The sequence below is a fragment of the Erinaceus europaeus genome, chromosome 8, assembly GCF_950295315.1.
Source record: "Erinaceus europaeus chromosome 8, mEriEur2.1, whole genome shotgun sequence".
Classification (NCBI taxonomy): Eukaryota; Metazoa; Chordata; class Mammalia; order Eulipotyphla; family Erinaceidae; genus Erinaceus; species Erinaceus europaeus.
The window spans coordinates 73,290,294-73,306,532 of NC_080169.1; the positions used below are offsets into that span (position 1 = coordinate 73,290,294).

Here is a 16,239-nt window from a genome sequence, read left to right on the forward strand (position 1 = left end):
CCCTGGCCCCCACCTACAGGGAGATAACTTCATAAGTGGTGAAGCAGGGCTGCAGGTGTCTCTCTTCCTCCCCCCTCTATGTCCCCTTCCCTCTGGATTTCTCTGTCTCTATCAAATAAATAAATAAATAAATAAATAAAAAACTAAAGTCACTTCCAATAGGATACTTTCAGAGGATCTTGTATTACTAACTACTTAGAACTAAGTGGTTAAGAAGTGAGATTAAGTAGAACTTATTTATTTGTTCATTCCCTTTCGTTGCCTTTGTTTTATTGTTGTAGTTATTATTGATGTTGTCATTGTTGGATAGGACAGAGAGAAATGAAGAGAGGAGGGGAAGACAGAGAGGGGGAGAGAAAGATAGACACCTGCAGACCTGCTTCGCCACTTGTGAAGAGACTCTCCTGCAGGTGGGGAGCTAGAGGCTCGAACCAGGATCCTTACACCGGTCCTTGTGTGAACTTTTTTGACAGGGAGGGGGATATAGAGGAGATGCACCTATAGCACTGATTCACTGCTCATGAAGCTTCTGCCCTACAGGTGGGATTAAGTAGAACTTTTAACAGAAGTTATCACTAAATTAAAGTTTATCATCTACATTTGCTATCACTGTGACTTACACCTTACTATTTGTCACTAAAATATGTAAAAGCCCTATAACCCCAACTTTTTGTTAGAGATAGCCAGAAGTCAAGAGGGAGGGAGAGACAGAGAGGGAAAGAGACAGAGAAATACCTGCACTACTGCTTCACCACTTGCAAAACTTTCCCCCTTCAGGTGGGAGACTTTTTTTCTATTTTTTTCCTTTTGTTGCCCTTGTTTTTTTTATCGTTATTATAATTATTACTGTTGTTGCTATTGATGTCATTGTTGGATAGGACAGAGAGAAATGGAGAGAGGAGGGGAAGACAGAGAGGGTGAAAGATAAGACACCTGTAGACCTGCTTCACCGCTTGTGACACCTGCAGGTGGGGACCCAGAGGGCTCGAACCGGGTTCCTTATGCAGGTCCTTGCGCTTCGCACCATGTGTGCTTAACCCGCTGTGCTACTGCCTGACTCCCCACCCCAACTTTTTATTAAAAATTTATTTTATTACTAACATGAGAGAAGAGAGAGAAGCAGACATCCCTCTAGCACATGAGTTGCTGGGGCTTGAACTCAGGACTTTGTTTTCTAGTCCACTACCTTATTCACAGTGCTACCTCCTGAACCACTATTTTTAAAACACTTTTTATGAATGAAATAATCATGGTTTAACGGATTATGAAATCACAGGTAGGGGTATGGGGCAGGGGAAGGGCTGGCAAAATAGCTTACTTGGATAGTGTATTGCTTTTGCCATGTGTGTGACCCAGATTTAAGAATGGGCCTTGGGAGTTGGGTGGTAGTGCAGTGGGTTAAGCACAGGTGGTGCAAAGTGCAAGGACCGGCATAAGGATCCTGGTTCGAGCTCCCAGCTCCCCATCTGCAGGGGAGTTGCTTCACAGGCGGTGAAGCAGGTCTGCAGGTGCCTATCTTTCTCTCCCCTTCTGTCTTCCCCTCCTTCCATTTCTGTCCTATTCAACGACGACATCAATAACAACAACAATAATAACTACAACACTAAAACAAGGGCAACAAAAGGGAATAAATAAATAAATATTTAAAAAAAGGCCTTGCTGCATTGGAGGAAGCTTCAGTGCTGTGGTCTCTTTTACTTTATCTGAAAAGGCACCCCACAGTACAGAAGCCCCACTGATGACAAGCCAAATTAATTAAATGTAAAAAATTGGGCTGAATAGATAATGCCTAATGGTTAAACAAAGACTTTCATGCCTCATGCTCTCAAGTCCCAGGTCTAATTCATGACACTGCCATAAACCAGAGCTCAGAGCAGTGCTGCTTTTTTTAAATTGTAAAAAAAATATTCGTAACTCCAAAACTATAAAAACATAGGCTGGGACCAGGATCACTAGGAGAGCTCACGAGGTAGTGCCACAGATGGTGGAGTCTCTTACATCTTAAATAAGACAACTGAAAAAAGTTTACCTGAGGGGCTGGGTGGTGGCATATCTGGTTATGTGCACAAGGACCAGGGTTCAAATCCCTGCTCCAACTGTAGGGGGGAAGCTTCACAAGTGGTGAAACTGTGCTGCAGATCTTTCTCTCTTCTCCCCCCATCCTTTCCCTCAACTTTTCTCTGTCCTGTGAAAATAAAGTTTAAAACAAAGAAGGACTGGGCAGTGTAGCACCTGGTTAAGCAGCACATTTCACCTGGATGTGATCCTCCACTCCCCAGCTGGAGGGTGGGGGAGGTGCTTCACAAGTGAAGTGGGTCTGCAGGTCTCTCTTCCTATTCCCCCCACCACCATTTCTATTGTCCTATTAAATAAAATAGAAAGAATAAAATGACAAAAAAAATTTTAAGTTGGCTCAGGAGTGATAAGAATTGTACACAAGAGACCTTCACACTGCAAATAAATAACGCCGCCCCCCCCCCCCCCCCGACAGACACACACCATCACCACATAGGTTATGTGGTTATGCTTACTATAGTTTGCCTAATCTAGTTTGTAATGGGGAAAATACATAAGCTTATAGTAATACATAAGCTTATACATAAAATACATAAAATACATAAGCTTATAGTAACATTTCAATTTGGTTCTCATCACATTTTATTATTATTATTTTGGAATTTATTTACTCATGAGAAAGGAGGAGAGAAAGAACCAGACATCACTCTGGTACATGTGCTACTGGGGATTGAACTTGGGACCTTATGGTTGAGAATTCAATGCTTTATCCACTGTGCAACCTCCCGAACCACATCACATATTTTTGTTGTTGTTATTATCTCAAATATCAAAGTGATGGTCCAGCGATGGTGCAACCAGTTAAGCACATATAGTACTAAGTGCAAGGACCTGTTTAAGGATCTGGATTTGAGTCCGAGGCTCCTCACCTACACCAGGGATACTTCACAAGGGGCAAACCAGGTCTACAGGATATATCATTCTTTCTCCCTATCTTCCCCACCCCTCTCAATTTCTCTCTGTTCTATTCAATAAAAATGGGGGGAAAGTGGCTGCCAGGAGCAGTGGATTTGTAATATGGTACTGAGCCCCAGCAATAATAACCATGGAGGTAAAAAAAAGAAAAAAAAATCAAAGTGCTTTGTTTGATCAATTAATATACCAAGTGTTAAAATACAATCAGAGGTAAGAGAAACTCAGTGGCTATAAGTTATAAAGAAATGAACAAGGGCAACAAAAGAGAAAAAAAAAATTGCCTCCAGGAGCAGTGGATTCGTGGTGTAGGCACTGAACCCCAGCAATAACTCTGGAGGCAAAAAAAAAAAAAGTTATAAAGAAATAACATTTATTGTGACCCCACCAATGTGTCCTGGAGCTCCGCTTCCCCAGAGATCCACCCTACTAGGGAAAGAGAGAGGCAGACTGGGAGTATGGACCGACCAGTCAACGCCCATGTTCAGCAGGGAAGCAATTATAGAAGCCAGACCTTCTACCTTCTGCAACCCACAATGACCCTGGGTCCCTGCTCCCAGAGGGATAGAGAATGGGAAAGCTATCAGGGGAGGGGGTGGGATATGGAGATTGGGTGGTGGGAATTGTGTGGAATTGTACCCCTCCTACCCTATGGTTTTGTTAATTAATCCTTTCTTAAATTAAAAAAAAAAAAAGAACATTTATTGTAATGCCATAAATTAACTTTGGGACACTTACTTTTTTTTTTTTTTATGTAATATCTCACATCTCAAATAGTTCCAAGAAGTTGGAGCAGTAATTTTAGCAGTAAAGATAATGTGTAATTTTAGCAGTAAAGATAATGTGCTTTTTTTTTTAGTGTTTTTTTTTTTTAATTTAATTTTTTAACCAGAGTACTGTTCAGCTCTGGCTTATGGTGGTGCGGGGGATTGAACCTGGGACTTTGGAATTAATGTATTTCTTTAAAGTCATTCCCACAGGATTGAAAATAACACTTGAGGCTGTGGGTAGATAGCATAACTGTTATATGCAAAGGGGCTCTGATGCCTGAGGCTCCGAAGTCCCAATTTCAATCCCCCTGCACTACCACATAAGCCAGAGCTAATCAGTGCTCTAGTAAAACAAACAAACAGATAAAAACTTGAAAAAATAGTTGTTTCTCAGCTTGTTTTCTTCTTTGTTATAATTATGGAGTAGGCTAGATGTCCAAATCAGTGCTGCCTGCGATCTATTTACCCACCTGATCATTTTACTATTTCATGGGACAAAATCAATTCAGGATATTGTATTTAGATCTAGGGGCCCAAGGGTAAAATCAACTGCCCCCTAATCACTGGCTATTTAAACAGATCACACATATTTTGGATAAATTAGTGCCTACCTTAACAGAGAAGAGTTTCACACTTAACAATAGACTTCTTGGGAGTATTTATTTATTTATTGCCAATCCTAAATCCTGTCAGTCTCCAGTAATTATGTTGAATGGAGTAAGATTGATCATTGTGATAGCCTACAGATAAGCCCTATCTTTACTGTCTGAGAGGAATTTTAATGAGGTGTCCTTATTTATATTATTTGGTACCTGTGTAAACTCTGAATCTAGAAATAGGGATACCAGGGCTGGGGGGATATCATAATGGTTATGAAAAAGAATTTCATGCCTGAGGCACCCAGGTTCAATCATAAGCACCAACATAAACCAGAGCTGAGTAGAGCTCTGGTTTCAATCTCTCTCACACTACATCTTTTTCTCTGTGTCCTTCTCATTAAAATAAGTAAATAAAATACTTAAATATTCCTCATTTCCTCTTTATATAGGTATAATGATTCATATAATGATTCATATAATGATTAATATAATGAAATGCTGGAAGGGTTTGGTCCCATTCCTCTTTTGTCCTTTCAGCTAAGAATTTATTAAGCAGGTAGAGTTGAAATTCATTAAAATTTATTTTTCCTTTTATTTAAAAAATTTACTATTGGGTAGAGACAGAAATTGAAGGGGAAGATAGAGAAGGAGAGTCAGAGAGACACCTGTTGCACTGCTTCACTACTTGTGAAGCTTTCCCCCTGCAGGTGGGGACCAGGGTCTTGAACCTGGGTTCTTGCGCACTGTAATATGCACTTAAGCAGGTGCACTGCTGCCTGGCCCCTTATTTTACCCTTAACACACATGATCTTCTATTTCTTTAAGAAAAAAAAAGAAAAAAGAATGTCATATAAGAGAAGGGAGTTCTGTGTGGTCCAGGAGGGAGTTCTGTGTGGTCCGGGAGGTGGCGCAGTAGATAAAAGAGTTGGACTCTCAAGCATGGGGTCCTGAGTTCAATCCCCAGCAGCACATGTACCAGAGTGATATCTGGTCCTTTCTCCTCCTATCCCTCTCATTAATAAATAAATATTAAAAAAAAAAGAGGAGGGAGTTCCACATTGAAAGGTGGAGAGAGAAGTCGAACTAGAACTGTGGTACATGCAACACCAGGGATCGAACCAGTAGCCTTACGCCATCCTCTTCCATATACTCTTCAGAGCAGCATTCTGATATACACAGTGATGGGAGCTGAACTTGAGACTTGATGCTTGTAACTCCATAACACTGCTGCACTATCTCCTAGGTTACCTTCCCATATACCCATCAATGCAGGCGCCTGTGCCTTTCTGATTTAAGAATCCCATAGTGAGTGAAACTGTTTTCAAATGAGGCAACTCAAAGGTAAGAAGAGTATCAAAGGTCTTAGGACTAGTAACTTCTGCCCAGTGCTCAGAATGTCAAGTAAACAAATTCAGTGAATTGAGTGTAACATAATGCATTACCAATGACTCTGAAGGTATCTAAATACCTCTTTATCTACAGTGATGCCTCTAACAAAAGGAACAAGATTTCTATTGTTTCTAGTATCCAGTGAAACAAAATAAAGGCAACCAGCTTAGAAATAGGAAAGGGCCTGGTTGAGTATAATTTTGATTTAGGAGAAACTGTGTATATATATTTAGATTTTATTACTTATTAATAAGAAAGAGAGGAGGAGAGAAGGAAAAAACCTGACATCACTCTCATACATGTACTACTGGGGACTGAACTTGGACCTCATGTTTGAGAGTCCAATGCTTTATCCACTACACCACCTCCTGGGTCACTGTTTATTTTATTTTTGTGACTAATTTCCTGGAAAAATACAGTGACAGTGGTGAGAGAAATAAAAGTTAAGGATATCTGATTAGTATTCTCAGGAACAGTCACACACACACACACGTTGGATGAGTTTTTGTATTTTTTGTATTTTCTATGTTATTTGTAGTTCTTTATATTAACACTGGATTAAAAGCAAGATTTAAGGAGTCGGGCGGTAGCGGATTAAGCTCATGTGGCGCAATGCGCAAGGACCAGTGCTTAAGAATCCTGGTTGGAGCCCCTGGCTCCCCACCTGCAGGGGAGTCACTTCACAGGGGGGTGAAGCAGGTCTGCAGGTGTCTAACTTTCTCTCCTCCTCTCTGTCTCCCCCTCCTCTCTCCATTTCTCTCTGTCCTATCCAACAACAACGACATCAACAACAATAATAACTACAACAACAATGGAAACAAAAAGGAAATAAGTCTAAAAAAAAAAAGCAAGATTTATTGATTTAATGAGAAAATGGTTCAATCCTCTGTATCATTGCCCTGGTTTTCTCCATATCTCTCTCATTAAAATAAAAATAAACATAAAAAAAAAACACCTTAGGAACTCACCCATGAGAACACCTACTTTATCACACTAATTGAATTGAATCCTTAAAGTCATAGCCTGTGGTTGGGAGGATAGAGCACCCAGCAGGCACACACAACATGTGCTAGGATCTGAGTATGAGTCCCAGGCCACTGCATCACGGCATGGGAGGAGTTGCACAAGGGAAGCCATGAGCAGTGCTGTAGTACCACCTCCCCTTCTCTGTCTGTTATCCTCTATCTAGATTAAAAAAAAAAAAAAAGGGGTCCAGGAGGTGGCACAGTGGATAGATAGGACCTCAGACTCTCAAGCATGAGGTCCTGAGTTCAGTCCCCAGCAGCACATGTACCAGAGTGATGTCTGGCTCTTTCTCTCTCCCCCTATGTTTCTCATTAATAAATAAATAAATAAAATCTTTAAAAAAAAAAAAAGACCTAATTGAGTGCACATATTGCAGTGCACAGGAACCCAGGTTCAAGCCCCTGGTTCCCACCTTTTTTTTGGGGGGGGAAACTTGATGAGTAATCAAGTAGGACTGCAGGTCTCTCTCTAATTAATTGTAAATATAGTACATTGTAGCCAGGGAAATAGCTCAGCAGGTGGAGAACAGTATAGATGCGCAAATCTGAGGTTCCTGGTTTGATCCACAGTGCTGCATGTACCAGGTAGTGTTCTAGTTTTGTCTTGTCTCATGTGAAATTCTCTTATATGCAATACATAAAATTAATTTTATAAGTATTATGGTGAAGTGTCACTATTGAACAAGTAACAATTGACAGCTCCAGGATGGGGGTTAGATAGCATAATGATTATGTGAAGACTCTCCTACCTGAAGTTCCAAAGTTTTAGGTTCAAGTTCTGTTACCACCATCAGCTAGAGCTGTTCTGTGTGTGTCTCATTAAAATAAGCAAATTAGTGGTCTGGGAGGTGGCGCAGTGGATAAAGTGTCGGACTCTCAAGCATGAGGTCCTGAGTTCAATCCCCAGCAGCACATGTACCGGAGTAATGTCTGGTTCTTTCTCTCTCCTCCTATCCCTCTCATTAATAAATAAAATAGATTTAAAATAAAATAAACAAACTAATTAATTAAAAAAAGATAAACTTGAGGCAGGGGTACATAGCATAATGGTAATGCAAAGAGGCTCTGCCATGCCTGAGGCTCAAAGCCCAGGGACTGGTGTAAGGATCCTGGTTTGAGCCCCTGGATCCCCACCTGCAGCAGGGTCACTTCACAGGCAGTGAAGCAGGTCTGCAGGTGTCTATCTTTCTCTCCCCCTCTCTGTCTTCCCCTCCCCTCTCCATTTCTCTATTGGAGTAGGGGACTGCGCAGTGGTGAACCTGGTTAAGCACACACATTACTACGTGGCAGGATCTGAGTTCAAGGCCCCATTCCCCACCTGCAAGAGGATAGCTTCATGAGTGGTGAAGCATGTCTGCAGGTCTCTTTCTTTCTCTCTCCTTATCTGTTTTCCCCTCCCCTCTCAATCTCTGTCCTAGCCAATTGAAAAAAAAAAAAAAAAGGAAAAAATGGCTACCTGGAGTGTTGGATTCCAGTGCTGGCACTGAGCCCCAGCGATAACCCTAGTGGCAGGAAAAACAAAATGAGGGAAAAAAAAAAAAAAGATGGAGGGGACCCACTGCCTTTGCCATGTAGCTTTTCATAGGCATTCATGTACCTTTTATCAAGGTGGTATTTGTATGACAAGTATCCCAAATGAGAGATTTGTTAAAAACAGAATCCTAGGTTACACTAAGTATCTTAGCATATGGTTCTGTTCCAGGAGTTACCACATTCTTTAAAAATTATGATGAAACATTTTGTTCTGGGGAACACCAGGAGGATAGTCCAGGAATGCATAGTTTAATAAGCTTCCTAAGTAAATATGGTGATCAGACTGGTTTGGGAACCACTGGCTTACAACATTTTATTTTTTGAATGATTTATTTATTAACTAAGAAGAGAGAGAGCAGGGGCAAGGCAGTGGCACACCTGGTTGAGCACACACATTATAGTGCACAAGGATCCTGGTTCGAGCCCCTGGTCCCCACCTGCAGGGGGAAGCTTCACAAGTGTGGTGAAGCAGGGCTGTAGGTGTCTGCTTGTTTCTTACCCTCTCTACCTCCTCCTGCACTCTCGATTTCTCTCTGTCTCTACCTAATATTAATAAATGAATAAAATTTAAAAAATAAAAATGAAAAAAAAGGAGAGAGCAGCAGAGCATAACTCTGGCACATGTGATGCTGGCCTTGAATTTAGGACTCCATGCTTGAGAGTTCAATGCCTTATCTACTATGCCATCTCTCAGCTGCCTCCTTTCAGGAACATGTCTCAGTAGGGAAACTAGTTAGAAGGGGGGGAAAAAAGGATTTATAGCCATAACTTTGGACATACTATTTTCCTTCAGTGGAAAATTAAGTTGTTAGAAAGGAATAATTAACTATTTAATAATTTCTGCCTTGAGAATTTAACGCATTATGACATTTCTAGTTCTTTCATATAGTACTTTCAGCTAACACTTTGGAAGTTTGTTAGTATTTGTATAACAAAGTATATCAATTTATTTAACATTGCAAAGATTAAGATTTTATACTTAATTCTAAATATTTTCAGTATGTTCAAAGAAAAGAAATTTGCAGGGCAGGGTGGTGGTTCATTTGGTGCCACACATTATCATGTGCAAGGTTCAAACCTCCAGTCTCCATCTGTGGGGTGGGGAGCCTCATGAGTGGTGAAGCAGCGCTGAAGGTATCTCTATTATTTTGTCTTTCCTTCTCTTACCTCTATAAAAAAAAAAAAAAAAAGGAAAGAAAAAGAAAGGCTGCTGGGAACAGTGGAGTTAGGCATACCTGGTCACAAAAACAACACATACATATAACACTCAGCAAAATAGCTCACTTGGGAGAGTGTGTTGTTTGTCATATGTGCCACCCTGGTTAGAGCCCAGTCCCCTACTGCCCTGAAGGAAGCATCAGTGATGAGTGCTGTGGTCTTTCACTCTCTTTGCCTCTCTCTTTCTATAAGTAAAATAACTGAAGCTAGCTTTCTGTGCAAAGAAACACATATTTCACTAATGCTATTTTGGGATACATACCTATTTAATCCTTATAATGTTGCTGACTATTACTAAAATAGTATTACTGTAAGCACATTTGTGTAACATGCTTTTTTTTTTTTTTGTAACATGCTCTTTTAAAAGGAGATTCCAGAATATAGCCCTGAACTTCCATCTTGTTAACAGGGTTAATGAATTTATTACAAAAGTTCCTAGGGGCTGGACAGTGGTACACTTGGTATAGTGTACACACTACCATAGGTGAGGATCCAACTTCAAGCTCTGAGTCACTAGCTACAGGGGAAGCTTCACATGAAGCGCTGCAGGTGGTGCTTTCACTCCTACACCTCCATGTTTTCAAGTGTCTACCAAAAAAGAAATATTAAAAATACATTAAAAAAAAATAAGAAGAAGACTGATGGGGCTATAGAATGTGCAGGCAAGGAGCCCTGGTGACAGAAAGGACAACAAGGTTGAAGTAGTTTTACAGGTTTTTTTTTTCTTTTTTCTTTTTACCAGAGCACTACTTAGCTCTGCCTTACAGGTGGTGTGGGGAATTGAACCTGGGACTTTGGAGTCTCAGTCAGGCAAGAAGAGGCTCTTTGCATAGTCATTATGCTATTTACCCGTACCCCAGGTTTTTTTTTTAAACCATTCATTAGAAGGCAATTATAAAAAAACAAACAAAAAACTATGTTCAAACATTGGAGAACAATAGGAAATTTTATTCTCCAACATGTAACATTTTTCTGACATGAAGACATTTATTTACAATGAACAGTCAAGTGTACCAATACAGGTAGGATATGTTTTAGCCTTATGATTGTCTTCCAAGATTAATGTTGTTTGATGAAACCTAAGGGGGAATAGATACTCAATTTCCCTGTCATCACTTTTTCTCCCCTAGAATAAAGATGGCTTTGTTCTTTGGTATAAATCACTACCAATTATAGATTTTCTAACTTTTCAATACAAAAACACAACTCTATCTTCAAAAATCTAAGTTTAGTAGCTATTTTGTAAATTTATAGTTATACTAGAGACCTAAATAATTCAAACATTTATTTGCTAACTTACTATGTTACAGGTACTAATACAAGCACTACATACTGATCTGACTTGAGACAATACAAATTTAAGCACTGCCCTTTAGGGCTTATTTGTAGTCAGAACAAGCTGCAGTAAATGTTGTAGTAGAGCAGTGCTAAAGGCACATACATTTTGGAAGATCACCAAAAAAAGTTTCTTGCAGGAAAAAAGATGGAAGGATGTATTCAGAAAGGGCACATAAAAGCATTCCATGAAGAAGTAATATATACAGGGAGTTGGGCAGTAGTGCGGTGGGTTAAGCGCACATGGCGCAAAGTGCAAGAACCACATAAGGATCCCAGTTCAAGCCCCCAGCTCCCCACCTGCAGGAGAGTCGCTTCACAGGAGGTGAAACAGGTCTGCAGGCGTCTATCTTTCTCTCCCCCTCTGTCTTCCTCTCCTCTCTCCAATTCTCTCTGTCCTATCTAACGATGACATCAACAACAACAAGAACTACAACAACAATAAAAAAAGAGTAATATATACAAAAGAAAGGAAGTATGAAAGAACAGGTAAGACTGGGAAAATGAAAACAGTAAATAACATGGGTGAATTAAAAGTCAATTAGATCTCTGATTGGACGACAGGCAGGGGCCAGATCACAGCACGCCATATTAACAAAAATGATTTCATTAAAGGATTTCAAGTAAGTTGAATAAGGAGTAAGTAAGATTAATAAATCCAGGGTAACTGAGGTAGTTCGAGTAGTTTCCTGCCCCCCCCCAGCTTATCTGGCAAATATCCAGAGTGACTGATTATTACTAGACTGAAGTAATGCGTTGGAAACAGTGATGAAGACGAGGGAAAGAACATGAAATAAAGTTAGACGGGAAATTATTTAGGGTTATAATGGACACAAGGTATTAAAATGATTGAGAAAAGTTTCTAGGTTTTTGACAATGAGACCATGCTTTCAGTTTGTAACCCGTTTTTCCTTAGACATTTTACTACAAATCAGAAAGGGGGAAAGTCAGAGTAGTACTCTTTCAATATGGCTTGGCAGGTACTGAACATGTGACCTCCAGAGTTTTGTCACGATGCCATCTTCTGGGCTGCCACATCTGCCTACTTCTATAATTAAGTTATCATAATCAAAATGAAAGTTGAGATAAGTGAACAATTCCCAAATAACCTAAAATAAAATTCGGATTATTTTTTCATTACTATTACAGTAAAATGAGAAGGTGCCAACTTAAAACAAATGTAGAAGACAACTTAAAAAATGATAAGGCTTTGTTCTGTATTTGCTATTAAAATTCTCTGTGTGGAGTCGGGCAGTAGAGCAGTAGGATGAGCACACATGGCGCAAAGCGCAGGGACTGGCATAAGGATCCCAGCTCGAGTCCCCGGGTCCCCACCTGTAGGAGGGTCGCTTCACAGGTGGTGAAGCAGGTTTCTTTCTCTCCCCCCCCCCTTGATTGCTCTCTGTCTTATCCAACAACAGCAACAACAACAGTAATAATAACCACAGCAATGATAAAACTAGGGCAACAAAAGGGGAAAAAATGGTCTACAGGAGCAGTGGATTTGTGGTGCAGGCACCAAGCCCCAGCAATAACCCTGGAAGCAAAAAAAAAAAAATCTCTGTGTGTGTGTGTGTGCTCACACATGCATGCGTGCCACCAGGGCTCCCCCTGGGGCTTTGTGCCTGGACTCCAATGCTCCTATCAGCTTTTTATTTCCTCTTTTGCTTTCTTTTACTTTTATCATTCATAAATGTTGGACTGTTACTTTGCACAAAATTTCCTACCAAAAAAACAGAGAATTCTGTAATTTATAATTGTTTTATGGAGGGTGATAGAACATAATGGTAAAGAAAAAAATCATTAAAAAAAAATCTTCACGCCTGAGGATTTGAGGTCCCAAGTTCAGTTCCTAATACCACCATCAGCGAGAGCTGAGCAGGGTTCAGGAAACAAACAAAAATTATTTTGCTCAAGTTCCACTTATATGGATATGCATTGTTTGATTTGTCCTAAATATTGCAAATTATACTATCTTTAAACAGTGCTTCTGTATTCCAGCAATACAGAACTTGAGGCTTTCTCACCTTAACCATTCTATTTTATAAAGTTTGCTCCTGTAGTCCGGGAGGTGGCGCAGTGGCTAAAGTCCTAGACTCTCAAGCATGAGGTCCCAAGTTCGATCCCTGGTAGCACATGTACCAGAGTGATGGCTGGTTCTTTCTCTCCTCCTATCTTTCTTATGAATAAATAAATAATTTTTTAAAAATTAAAAAAAAGTTTGCTCCTGTGATACCAACGAATGATGAGGTAGGAGTCAGAAGGAACAAACCTAACCTGCTTGTTGGGAAGCTATCTAGTTGCTGACTACTACTAATATATAAGGGAGTTGCCCATGCATCTGGGAAAGACAGTTATTATGGTTAACAACTGCCCTGTTCTTATAAGCATATTTCTTTCATATAGCTCAAAGTCTTCTAGGACACAATGCTTCCTTGATGTGTAACAACAACAAAATAAGTAAGGAGTAAGTTCTGCTAGTAGCCTGAGGAAGTGACACAGTGGGTCTAGAACACTGGGCCTAAAAGAAAGAGGTTCTCTGACCCTCACTATGAACTCAAAATGGTAGGGACTGCCCCACTCTACGAAGGGAGGCTGAGTCAGCCTGCTCTGCCATTCGAGGAAGACTGGTCCTGTGATGAATGATTCCTAGAATGTTTCCAGCTGTGACCATAGACTGTACACTTAGACTGACAAGGACTTGGAGGTGATACAGGCACCTGTGCAAAATATGAACCTACATGGGCCCCATGTCATATCAATGTGATTAACAGTTAATTAAATATACCCTTTCAAGTTTGGAAGCTACGCTCTACCCTAATATAGCTTTCAAGTTCTATTCACAACTGTGACACCATCCTCCCAGACAATATTCTTTTTTTTTTGTATATTTATTTATTTATTCCCTTTTGTTGCCCTTGTTGTTTTATTGGTGTAGTTACTGATGTTGTCATTGTTGGATAGGACAGAGAGAAATCAAGAGGAGGGGAAGACAGAGATGGGGAGAGAAAGATAGACCCTTACAGACATGCTTCACCGTTTGGGAAGCGACTCCCCTGCAGATGGGAAGCTGGGGGCTCAAACTGGGATCCTTATGCCGGTCCTTGTGTTTTGTACCACATGTGCTTAACCCCTGCACTACCACCTGACTCCCCTATACAATATTTCTAGTCTACCTCCATGTTAGCTAGCAAGCTCTAGCAAAGATTACTAAAGTCATGGACTCCTAGGAACATACCTAAAATAGCCATCTTAGCTTTTTTTTTCCACCCTTGGGTCCCTATTCTCATCTGTGCTATTCTTATTCTTTATCTCCTGTTTATTAAACATTTTGTCCTGCTTAATCTCTTACTACCTTTCAGCTACCAAGTTGCAGGTGCTACTTTGGTGAGATGACCTCACCAACATGTCCAGGAACTTCACCTCTCCAAAGCCCCTATCCTACCAGGAAAAGATATAAACAGGCTAGGGGTATGGATTGACTTGCCAATGGCTATGTCCAGCACAGAAGTAATTACAGAAGGCAGACCTCCTACTTTCTGCACTCCAAAAAAAAATTTTTTTTGGTCCATACTTCCAGAGGGGCAAAAAACTAGGGGAAGATGACCGGATCCTAATTCTACCAAGACCTGAAATGTTGTAGGAATCTTTTTTTTTTTATAAGGAATCTTTGTTTTTATATCATAACTGAAAGGGAAGCAAATCTAGAAAACACGAGAGAAAGTAAGGTACTGTTTTCACTTAACTGAGAAGGAAGTGGAAAAAGGAAGGGCACTTGGTAGTAATAGGTGTAGGTATGATTTAGAAAGGCAGGATGGGGTGTTGGGCAGTAGCGCAGTGAGTTAAGCCCATGTGTCACAAAGTGCAAGGACTGGTGTAAAGATCCTGGTTGGAGCCCTGGCTCCCCACCTGCAGTCGCTTTACAGGCTGTGATGCAGGTCTGCAGGTATCCATCTTTCTCTCCCCCTCTCTCTGTCTTCCGCTCCTCTCTCCATTTCTCTCTGTCCTATCCAACGACAACATCAACAACAATAACTACAACAAAAAAACAACAAGGGCAACAAAAGGGAAAATAAATAATAACAAAATTTTTTTTAAAAAGGCAGGATGGTAGAGAAAAACAAAAATATATATACCTCTTTTTTTCTATTCAATTCTTAATTTATTTTTTATTAGTCATTTAATAGTGACTTACAAAATTATAAGGTAATAGGGGTATAATTCCACACTGTTCCCATCACCAGTTTATATATATTTATATATATATATATATTTTTTTTTTCTTCCCTCTACCATCCTGCCTTCAAGTGAAGGATCTTATTTAAGTGAAGGATCACAATGTCCTCATGTTAAAAAAAAAAAAAGTATGTTCCATTTTTTCTACCATTAAAAACTAATTCATTTAAAATGTCTTAAAAAGCAAAGATAATGCAATTCAGCTGACATTACATGTAAGTGGAATTCATTCTTTTTGTTGTTTTCACTAGGGCTTCACTGCTCTGGGTTAACTTTTTTTAGACAGAGGGGGAAAGATCATAGCTCCAAAGTTTCCTTCAAAGTGGTGGGGACTGGGTTTCAACTTGGATCATATGTATGGCAAAGCAGGTGGACTTTAGAGGTAAGTTATTTTGCCAGCCCAAATAATATTCACGCCAAGCTGGTTTTAACCATTAACTATCAACAGACATTCAGAAATTAAAAATCAGGTTTTTTGGGGGTCAGGTGGTGGCACACTTGGTTAAGCGCACACATTACAGTGCGCAAGGATCCAGGTTCAAGCCCCTGGTCCCACCTGCAGGGGGAAAGCTTCACAAGTGGTGAAGCAGGGCTGCAGGTGTCTCTGTCTCTCTCCCTCTCTATCTTTCCCTCTCAATTTCTCCCTGTCTCTATATAATAATAAATAAATAAAACATTAAAAAATGTTAAAAAACATTAAAAATTTTTTTCAAAAATCAGTTTTTTTTTTTTTTTGGACCACAGGAGTGCTCAGCTCTGGCTATCGGTAAAGTCAGGGACCAAGCCTTTCCCATACAAGTAACTCCTGTGATTTATCATTGTGAAATTTCTTTACCCTCCCCACCCAAGGTTTTAACAACACAATACAAAGTATACAAAAATAAACAAAATAAAAAGACAAAACAACAAAAACACATTTGATATAAATGTATTATAATTCAAGCATTGTTTTTCAAGACGTTTAACTGGAAACTTAGAAGATTCTTTTAAGGAGTGTAAAAAACAACTACCAGGAAAAAGACATAGCTATAATGAGTGACATCTTACATGCTGCATCAAACACAAAAACCTCACTGTGGAGGCCAAGTAGTGGCTACCCAGCAGAGTATGCATGTTACCATGTGCAAGGATCTGAGTCCAAGCCTG

The 16,239-nt window shown here is 39.9% G+C and overlaps 1 long non-coding RNA gene across 1 annotated transcript; it reads right to left on the reverse strand.

The window, feature by feature from the left end:
* Positions 1–1,636: 1,636 nt before the first annotated feature.
* Positions 1,637–10,353, reverse strand: LOC132539912 (uncharacterized). Its single transcript, XR_009551200.1, has 2 exons — positions 8,442–10,353; positions 1,637–2,327 (listed from the first exon to the last, which is right to left on the reverse strand). It is a non-coding gene; the product is annotated as an uncharacterized LOC132539912 (long non-coding RNA).
* Positions 10,354–16,239: the final 5,886 nt, after the last annotated feature.